Source organism: Nicotiana tabacum, chromosome 18 (assembly GCF_000715075.1).
Source record: "Nicotiana tabacum cultivar K326 chromosome 18, ASM71507v2, whole genome shotgun sequence".
NCBI classification, from domain to species: Eukaryota; Viridiplantae; Streptophyta; class Magnoliopsida; order Solanales; family Solanaceae; genus Nicotiana; species Nicotiana tabacum.
In genome coordinates, this window is record NC_134097.1 from 44,655,126 (window position 1) to 44,666,751 (window position 11,626).

An 11,626-nucleotide genomic window follows, 5' to 3' on the forward strand; every position below is an offset into this window, starting at 1 on the left:
ATGGAGGTTCAAGCCTCAACATTTGTCCGTTGGATACTCTGAAAAGACTGGGCAAAGGTTTCCATGAAATACGAGCAGGGAGCATGAATGTGAAGGCTTTCGATGGGCCCCAAAGGGGAATGATTGGGGAAATTAATCTTTATGTACAGATGGGGCCAACTTGCTTCGACGTTGAATTTTAAGTGCTCGACATATCAGCCTCATACAATCTTCTGTTGGGCCGACCATGGATACATGCCACCGGGGCTGTGGCTTCCACACTACATAAAGCCATGAAATTTGAATGGAACCATCAGGAAGTGATCATTCACGGAGATAGGAGTAACCTATTTACACTAGTCAAACCATCTCGGTTATTGGAAACAGAAGAAGGTTAGGAGGAAAGACCTATCATCACATCGAACGTGTCAATGCCGTTGAAAAGGACAAATGGTGAAGTAGCAAAATAGAAAGCATACTGGCATGGTCCGGGTATGAACCCGGCAAGGGGCTTGGGAAGAATTTCCAGGGTATTACTAAGCCGATATAGCTGAAGCGTCATGGCACTACCTTTGGGCTTGGATACCAGTATACATGGCAAGAGTATGATGGTTGGCCACCTCCATAGAGCGGACCTTTTTACCATCTCGAGCAACCAGTGGCGCATCTGGATCAGACTTTTCACCAGGCTGACACAATATGGGGAACCATAGAAGAAGAGGCATTAGCCAGTTTGAAGCACTTATTCTTGGAGGATGAAGGCATGGACTACAATGCAGTAATTGAGGAGAAGGAGGAAGAAGGCCTCACTATTCAGACTGTGGAGAAGGGAGCTTTCTAAGCAACTAGACCGCCACACCATCCCGGGCCAGCCGAGTCCCTGGGTAGCTTGGCAGATTTTATTTTTATATCCATTCTAAGCATTTAAGATTTTCAGTAATTTGTTTTTAAGATTCACTTTTTTCAAAATAAATGCTTGTTTCATCGAGCTGTACTCGTTTGGATGTTTTAAGTATTAATCAAATCCATCGCTCTATATTATTTATTATTATCTTTCGGATTTTTCTTTCTACAACATTATTGTTACTTTTTCTGATGAACCGGTGACTGTGACATGTAATGAGGCAACGAAATATAAGGATAGTGATTTGGATTAAGAAGACGAGATACCCGAGAAAGTTGTCAGGGAGGTTGAAAACTTTGAGAATAAGCCTAAGTCCAATCTGGATGAAACCGAAGCAGTAAACTTGGGGGACGCCGAGACCATCAAGGAGCCTCGCATCAGCATTCACTTATCACCAACAGAGAAAGAAGAGTACATCCACTTCTTAAAAAAGTATGAGGACATTTTTGCATGGTCATATGATGACATGACCGGTCTAAGCACGTCCATAGTGGCTCACAAGTTGCCCATTAATCCCATGTGTTCGCCAGCGAAGAAGAAACTCAGAAAGTTCAAACCATATATGAGCCTGAAAATCAAGGAGGAAGTTACAAAGCAGATCAAAGACAAAGTCCTCAAGGTTGTTGAGTACCCAACCTGGTTAGCCAACATTGTGCTAGTCCCGAAGAAAGATGGGAAAGTCAAAGTATATGTTGACTATCGGGATTTAAACAGAGCAAGTCCCAAGGATGACTTCCCACTGCCAAATATACACATCATAATCGACAACTACACCAAGCATGAACTTCAATCCTTTGTAGATTGCTTCACAGGTTATCACTAGATCTGGATGGATGAAGAAGATGCAGAGAAAACAGCCTTTATTACACCATGAGGGGTATACTGCTATAAGATGATGCCATTTGGTATAAAGAATGCTAGGGCTACCTACATAAGAGTCATGAAAACTATCTTCCATGATATTATACACAAAGAAATAGAGGTGTATGTGGACGACATCAGTATCAAATCCAAGAGGTACACATATCACATAGTAAACTTGAGAAAGTTCTTTGACAGGTTAAGGAGGTACAATCTGAAGCTGAACCCTGCAAAGTGTGCATTCAGGGTTCCCTCCGGAAAGTTATTGGGATTCATCGTCAGCCGTCGAGGGATCGAGATAGATCAGTCTAAAGTCAAGGCTATTCAGGAGTTACCACCACCTAGGAGCAAAAAGGACATGATGATCTTCCTAGGAAGTCTCAACTATATCAGTCGCTTCATAGCACAGTCCACATTCATATGTGAACCCATCTTCAAGATGCTGAGGAAAGATGCTGAGATAAGCTGGATCGAGGATTGTCAGAAAGCTTTTGATAAGATCAGGGAGTACTTGTCCACACCACCAGTTTTGGTCGCACCAGAACCAAGACGACCTTTGCTACTCTATCTATTTGTATTGGATGGAGCCTTTGGATGTATTCTGGGACAACATGACGAGGCAGGGAGAAAGGAGCAAGCCATATACTACCTAAGTAAGAAATTCACACCTTACGAAGCACGATACTCTCTACTGGAACGCACTTGCTGTGTTTTGACCTGGACAGCTCAGAAATTGAGGCATTACTTCTGTGCCTATACTACATACCTCATATCTAGGATGGACCCTTTGAAGTACATATTTCAGAAACCCATGCCAACTGGGAAGCTAGCCAAGTGGCAGATATTGTTGAGTGAGTTTGATATTGTATACGTAACTCAAAAGGCTGTCAAAGGACAAGCACTAGCAGATCATCTTGTTGAAAATCCAGTAGGAGGAGAATACGAACCCTTGAAAACATATTTTCCTGATGAAGAAGTGTCATTTGTAGGAGAGGACATTACTGAAACATACGATGGTTGGAGGATGTTCTTTAACGGAGCTGCAAATTTCAAAGGAGTGGGCATTGGAGCAGTTTTGGTATTAGAAACAGGTCAACATTATCCGGTATCTGCTAAACTCAGATTTTCCTACACCAACAAAATGGCAGAATATAAAGCCTGCATACTAGGACTCAATATGGCAATCGATATGAATATCCATGAGCTGCTGGAAATCAGTGATTCAGATTTGCTCGTGCACCAGGTACAAGGATAATGGGCCACCAAGAATTCTAAGATATTGCCATATCTACACCATGTGCAGGAATTGAGAAAGAGGTTCATGAAGATAGAGTTCTGACATATGCCCAGAATTTAGAATGAGTTTGCCGATGCATTGGCCACCTTGTCATCTATATACAGCATCCGGACAAGAATTTCATTGATCTCATCCTAGTGAGAATCCATAATCAACCAGCTTATTGTGCTCATGTTGAAGAAGAAACAGATGGAAAACCTAGGTTCCATGACATCAAGGAGTATTTAGCGAAAGGAGAATATCCGGAGCATGCAAACCACACTCAGAAACGCACACTCCAGAGATTGTTCAATCACTTCTTCCAGAGCGGAGGAAATTTGTATAGGAGAATTCCTGATTTGGGACTGCTAAGATGTGTCGATGCAAAAGAGGCTTCTAAGCTACTTGAGGAGATACATGCTGGGACCTGCGACCCACATATGAATGGTTTTTTTCTTAGCCAAGAAGATATTCAAGGCCGGTTACTTTTGGATGACCATGGAGATAGACTGCGTCCAGTATGTCCGCAAATGCTACCAATGCCAAGTGCATGCCGATATGATAAAAGTGACACCAAATAAGCTCAATGCAACAAGTTCACCTTGGCCATTTGCCGCCTGGGGAATGGATGTTATTGGTCCAATTGAGCCCACTGCTTCTAACGGGCACAGGTTTATTCTGGTAGCCATTGATTAGAGGTCGCATCTTACAAAGCTGTAACCAAGAAGGTCATCGCAGACTTTGTCAAAGATCGTATTATTTGCCGATTCGGAGTACCCGAGTCCATTGTTACTACTAATGCTACTAATCTCAATAGTGATATGATGAAAGCCATGTATGAACCTTTCAAAATCAAACACAAGAATTCCACAGCCTATAGACCTCAGATGAATGGAGCCATAGCAGCCGCCAACAAAAACATCAAGAAGATACTAAGGAAGATGGTAGAAAACCACAAATAATGGCACGAGAAGCTTTCTTTTGCTCTGTTGGGGTACCGCACTACAGTTTGCACATCAACCGGAGCAACTCCCTACATGCTGGTTTATGGTATCGAGGCTGTCATCCCAGCCGAGGTAGAGATTCCTTCTTTAAGAATCATACAGGAAGCTGAACTCAGCAATACCGAATAGATAAGGAGCCGCTATTAACAATTGGCCCTTATAGATGAAAAAGGGATAAACGCAGTATATCACGGTCAGCTTTACCAGAACAGGATGTCCAAAACTTTCAACAAAAGAGTCAAACCAAGACAATTTGCACCAGGACAGCTGGTTCTGAAGAAGCTCTTCCCACATCAAGATGAAGCCAAAGGGAAATTTGCTCCCAACTGGCAAGGTCTGTACATAGTTCACAGGGTGCTGACAGGAGGAGCACTCATACTTGCAGAAATGGATGGAGAAATTTGGCCAAAACCAATCAATTTAGACGCAGTCAAAAAAAACTATGCTTAGACTATTTACATTTCTTCATCCGATGTAACTGAACTACGCTTGACCTGATTCCCGTTTGAGATGGGATAAGTAGGCAGCATTATGGGTTCGGTCATATCATAATAAAATATCTTTTTTTCCCAAGATCGAAAATTGGGGCGGAATTTTGAGGGTCCTCCCTCAAAATTTCAGAGCAATTCTTGCCAACGCCAACATATCTTAGACGGTCAGAAATCAGTTAAGAAACTGGGGCAAAATTTTGAGAAGGATTCTCAAAATTTCGAAAAAGTTTCAACACGGCTCATTACCCGCAAACAGCCAAATGATCATCCACCAAACTGGGGTAGAATTTTGAGGGGGGCCCTTAAAATTCTAACATGAGAAAGCTGCAATGTCTCTAAAATGTGTTACAGTCACTAGTTCATCTAAAAATCACTTGATATATCAATATGTTTCTAAAATGACTCTATTTTATCAATAATTGCATATTTTCGAAAACCCTATTTCCGTAACAGTCGGGTGTTACCCAAGGAAACTCGAAAAGGCCTCTTGAACGGAATAAAGCAAGGTCAGTAGATAGAAGCACGAACCAACCTCCCCTCACAAAACTTACAATTTTTCTTTGAACGCAGGCACAACTGATGTAACGATAGCATCCGCAAATATATACACGTGACAAGGTTACTATCAATCAGGCCATCAGATACCGAATATATCTCTAGCTCAGACATATACTACTCTTATTTGCTACTCGCTCTTTGCATGAGGCTAAGCCCTGTCCCGCATATTCACATGAGGCTAATCCTTGCCTCGATATTTGCATGAGGCTCATCCTTGCCTCCATACCTGCATGAGGCTAATCCCTGCCTCCATATTTGCATGAGGCTAATCCCTGCCTCCACATTTGCATGAGGCTAGTCCCTTCCTCCACATCTGCATGAGGCTAGTCCCTACCTCCACGTCTGCATGAGGCTAATCCCTACCTCCACATCTGCATGAGGCTAATCTCTGCCTCCATATTTTCATGAGGCTAATCCCTGCCTCCACATCTAAATGAGGCTAATCCTTGCCTCTATATTTGCATGAGGTTAACCCTCGCCTCTATATTTGCTTGAGGCTAATCCCTGTCTCCATATTCGCTTGAGGCTAATCCCTGCCTCCACATCTGTATGAGGCTAATTCCTAATCCCTGCCTCCATGTCTGCATGTGGCTAATCCCTACCTCCATATATGCATGAGGCTAATCCTTGCCTCCACGTTTGCATGGGGACTAAGCGTTGTCCCTCCTTGCATAAATATCGATTTATTCTGGTACAATCTGTTTGTTTTTCGATTGGGCTAAGCTCTGCCCTTTACAAGACTAATCCTTGTCTTGGTAGCATCATATTATTGCATCTCATGGGCTGAAATATTGTCAACCTATCCAAAGGCGTCATAGTCTAAAAGGCATCATCCTCATAGCCGAAAGACACCATGCCATGGCCCGAGGATCTCTCAAATTTGCATATCATTATTCAAAGGTGTCATGGTTCAGAGGCACCATTTTCATGGCCCAGGAACATTATTTCATGGCCTGTGAATCCCTCACTAAACAATTCATGGCCCAGGACATCATGGTTTGAGGACGTCATCCTTAACCGTCTAAAGACAACTTTCATGGTCCAACGGGAATCTGTATCATGTTTAAAAATTTCGCACAAATATGTGTCAGTAGAATCTCTTTATCTGCAGGTAACCAGCAAGCAACCGCTATCCTAGCAGGAGCGGCCTCGCTCCAGTTCCTTCAAACTATCTCAAACTTAACCGTTCACCATAACCGCTCTTGCATCTCGTATCCATTCTTGTAATAACTTCATCAGTATATTCCGTCAATGAATTCGGAACTAAACATGGCCTTATTCCTGTGAAACCAGGGATATGTAGGCAACTCAAAGACCAAAGTCCAGCCTCTATCTTTCAAAAATATCCCATTCGGTCAAAATTGGCCATCATTTATTTACCTGAAAACTCTTTCATCCTTCCCGGGTAAAGAGGGGCAGCTGTTGATACCCAATTTTTCCCTAACATATTTTTAATACATATATATACTTTCAAAATAGTACATATGCAGTTATAAGCATGCATAAGCATTTTTATAATTTTTCTATAGTATTAAAGGCTCCAAATCAATTATTTCTCCTCTTTTTATTATATAAATATCCAATAATTATCCTTCATACTACTTTTGTGATGATTTAGCCATCTAAATTCATTATTTATGCCAACATAGTGTTTAAATATTTTAGTGTATTTTTTGTAATTACATTTACATTTTTTCAAGCTAAATTGCACATATTTGCAATAATAGTCCATACTAATATATAATTACAATATTTATGCATAAAATAATCTTTTATATTTTTAAAATGTTAAATAACTATTTTAAATTATTTTAGTGCACAAATACATTTTGTGATACTCATTTATTATTTTTATAAATTATTTAGTTGTTAAACTTGGCTATTTAAAATCTGGCCCCATTTTCTATTCAATTATGATCCTAAATTTGACCCAATACTCAGCCCAATTTTGACCCAAAATATACCCAGCCCAAACCCAGTACCTACCCAACCCACTTCTTGCCAAATCCTGGTCGTTGATCATTTTGATCAACGGTCCAGATTCACCCTTACCTAAATTAAAGCTAATGACCTCCCCCAAATCCTTCATTTCCTCTCCTCTCTCACGCCGACATCTGATCCCTCTTTTCTCAAATTCTCTCAAGTCCTAACCCTAACCCTAATCGATGTCACCGGTGAGAAACTCTCGTCTATGGAGATTCTGAGTATTCTCCGACCACTACCGGCCTTCTATACCCTCTGGTTGTTGATTACATAGATCCCTAAAAGAATCTCAAGGAGATTCAACTTGTTCCTTCGTCCGAAGTTTGTTTATAGGCCTATCTAAGTCCATCATTGTTTGTGAGTACTGATTTCCTTCCGTTTTTAGTTCGAATCTATGACTTTTAATCAAGTTTCTTTCATCTCAACTGTTTTTGAAAACCCTAGTTTTACAACTATTCGAATCCGTTCAGATCTTTATAGATCTTAAAGGGTTCGAGTATTATCTGTCATTTTTCCTTGAAGACCTCCTATTTTGGTTAACTATTTCGATTCCATTTGCTTTCTTCTGAAATCAGGGTTCGTCCTAAGTGTTTTTCAAAAGGGTTTTTTCTAACTTTTCAGTGTTTAAACTAATTGTTTCTTTACCATCTTGATTGATTCTCGTGTATATACTGAAAACCTAGATGTTTCTGTTTGTTGAATGGATTTTCTTCAATTTTGCTCCATTATTTGTTTATTTTTGTCAACCCAATGCACTGATTGATTTCTATTAAGGATTTGAACTAGTTTTCCTGCTAAAACCAGTATTCTTTGGGATTTTTTGGCTAAATTGATTTCTATTAGGGTTTTGAACCAAATTTTCTCGTTAAAGTCAGTATTCTTTTGGGGGTTTTACTTACTTTCCTTATTTGTGGATTGTAATTAGTGTTATTTGCCTTATTCCAACTGATTGATTAATTTATGGTCAATTTATGATTTGTTACCTTATTTAAGCCCCAATCAGGGCTGGTAATGGATTCTATTTGTATTAATGTGACCTTCCCGGATCTGTTTGTGCCAATTAATGGGGATTAGCCCCAATTAACTGATTGATTATATTTACCTACTTTATTTATGAACTCTAGATCATTGTTTTACCTTATTTGCTTCATTTCCCTAAGTACTATATATATACTCTCATTCTTATTCTTAAACACGAACACTAGTTCATATATACTCTCACTCTCTCAAAAGTTCTCTATTCTCTTCTGTTGCTTGCAATTCTCACTAATCAGCCAGATATAATCCAAGGCTGGCTATTTGCACCATCTTTGCCCTACACTCTGTATTCTCTCCTTAACTGGTGTGTCTTGATTCAATCCCCATTCTAGAACTATGTGTTTTCTTTGCTGTTGCAGTTCATTAGTTGTGATTTCCAATTCTATTTACCATTCTACTATCATGTGCTCAATATGTAATCCGCATGCCTAGATTATACTGTCTAACTACTGTATCACTTAGTATGATTGAAGTTTTGTTCTGTTAAAAGCTATGACTAGTATAATTACCCATAAGGATCTATTTACGGTTTAGCATGCCCGATCTAGCCTTTAGATAATTGCATGAAACCTATTTGTTCACTAGTATGTCCAAGCTACATTGTTTGTTTACTGTTTCACCCAGCATGTCTATATCCTGCTTGCTCTATATGTGATTAGTATTTCTAAACTTCGAATGCTTCATGAAGTGCCTGCCTAGTTTGTTCATTTAAGTCTTACCTATTCTAGTTTGACTAACGAGATCCTGTTAAGGTATCTAGCCCTACAAAGTATTTTGATTGTGTGCCTAAGACTTATGTGTTATCAACATGTCTTTAGTGTAACCTTTGTAACTAACTTGTCAATTCCACAACCTTATTTGTATATCTGTTTGCTTATACCCTAGGCTGTATTCTATGTGTCCCCCAATCCTTCTCTCCCTCTATGAAGAATCTGCTTGCCCAAAATGTTTCTGAAACTACGTGACTTGCTTTTTGATCTCAAAAATGTTCTTCATGTTTTCTCAAACTATTTTCCACCCTAACTAGTACTGATTTCAGAAAAGCTTTTACTACTAAGGCCCTTTGGCTGCTCTTTACCAAACTCTTTCAAGTCATTATGCTCTCTCATTTACTCTTAGTTCATTAAGTCATGCCCCTCTGGTATGTGTACTGCATGGAGACCCTTGAGGTCTCTCTGAACTCTGGCATATCAGGGCTGGCACTTCCACACTGCACATAAATCAGTTCTTGTTTAAGAAAGGTCTGGGTGTGAGCGCTGCCCAACAACCTTGAGGTCCTTAGGGAATCTGATACACCTAGACATGAATTGGGCTATGGAACTTTGGGCATTTGGGACTAGTGAAGGCTTGGTACATCAGGATTGTTTTGGGCCTGCCTCAGGCTCCCTATAGCTTAACTTCTATTATATTTATGTAATTTATATTCAATTCTTGGTCTGTAATAATTATTGTAAACAAACATTGGGGTGATTAGGGAAAAGTGTGGGTAGTCACATACTGTGGGTAAAATTGGGTAGATAACATGCCTATAGGGTCTATTTCGATTCAAATGTGTTTGTTAGATAATATGCCTATAGGATATGTTTTGTTTTCAATGAATTCTACTTGCTTTACTTTTATATAAATTACACATCATGCCTATAAGATCAAAATCAGCTTTTAATAATTAGATACCGTGCCTATAAGATTTAAAATCAGCAGTAATATAAATCATGCCTATAGGGATTTCGCTTTGGTCAAATGAATTTTGCTTGCTTTTTCTTATGTTCAATTAAAAATCATGCCTATTGTACCTAAAACCAGTTTAGTTAGATTTGAAATCAGCTTAACTCGTGCCTGCAAGTTCTGAATTAGATCAACTAACCTACTCATTTCTTTAATAGTCGTCAACATTGCATTAAATAATATTACTAGAAAGCATGCCTATAGGATCAAGATTGTCCGTTTGAAAATTGTTTATATTTTACATCATTCCTGATCAACAATTAGATACCATGCTCATAGTACATCACTATTATACGCCTAGGAAAGCCCATAGGGCGATTAAAAATCCTGAAACTGTAAAACTATGTTCTGTTATCTGTGACTGCTCATATTCAACAGGTCTAAAATTAGTAGGCAAGTTGAATAGGTCTTTGAAACTTTGGTCCTAATCCAATACTGTATACTCTGTGCTCACCTAGATATCATGTTCTAAGGTTTTCTCTTAAATACCTAAAACTGTTGTTTGAGACGTGCACTTACTTGTTCTATTTGTGGAGGTAAAAATGTGACCCTTTAATTGTTCTCTCTTTAATGCAGTCCTAACTGTTTTAATTGACGCCTAGATTTTTCTTCTTTAAATACCTTAGGATGGTCTAGAACTACCTAAACTAGAGGTCCTAAATACCTCCATGGCCACAAGGAAGGGACGAGTAGTGCACGCATAGGATATCTTTCAAGGTTGCTAGAATGCTTTAGGCTATGACCAAGGGGAGGGAATTGGGTAGTAAGGATATGATGACTACGCGCTAATGTCAGGTGTAACCCCTCATTGAGGAGTGATTACCGGGCATTGTATGAGTATGATCCTATAGGCTAACCAACCTAGGACCCCCTATCCCAATTCCTATGTGTTTTAAATAAACTTCATTTTCTTTACATATGTGTAAGTTGTTCAAACCTCTCCCTTGCTTCCATTACCTGAATCATACATGTATTTAGAATGTGAGAACATGCCTTTATTTGAGAACATATGTTGAAATTGTTTATTTGTAAAAAGACTAATTCACATAGTTTAAGTTCGGGTCGGGACCCACCATTGTGGACCGCGAGGGGTGCCTAACACCTTCCCCTCAAGGTTATTTCAAGCCCTTACCCTAATCTATGGTAATGCAAACTAGTCTAAAAGTTAATTACTCTAGTTGTGCCCTAATGCACCATAATCCGTTAGGTGGCAACTCTTCAAATACCCAATTCCCAAAAGTAAACGAGGTATTCCCTCATGAATGTCAAAACCCGGGCTTCCGCGAGGAAAAAGGGGGCGCGACATTGGAGTTTGACTTATATGTAAAAGGTCTCGGGTGTGAATTATCATGGTTCGGATAGCTTCGTCGAGTGATTTGGGACTTAGGAGCGTGATCGAAATGTATTTTGGAGGTCTGTGGTAGATTTAGGCTTGAATTGGTGAAATTGGAGTTTTGGCATTTTCCGGTTGGTAGTGGAAATTTTGATATCAGGGTCGGAATAGAATTTTGGGAATTGGGGTAGGTCCGTTGTGTCATTTTTGATATGTGTGCAAACTTTGAGTTCAGAGGTTTGATAGGTTTTTGGATCGGTTGCGGAATTTGGAAGTTTTAGAATTCTTAGGCTTGAATCCGAGGGTAATTTGGTGTTTAGATGTTGTTTTGAGTGTTCCGAAGGTTGGAATAAGTTTGAATAGTAATATGTGACTTGTTCACGTTTTTGGATGAGGTCCCGGGGGCCTCGGGATGATTTTAGATGGTTATCGAAAAGTTTGGAAATTGGAGAATGCAGTTGAAGCTGCTGGTTC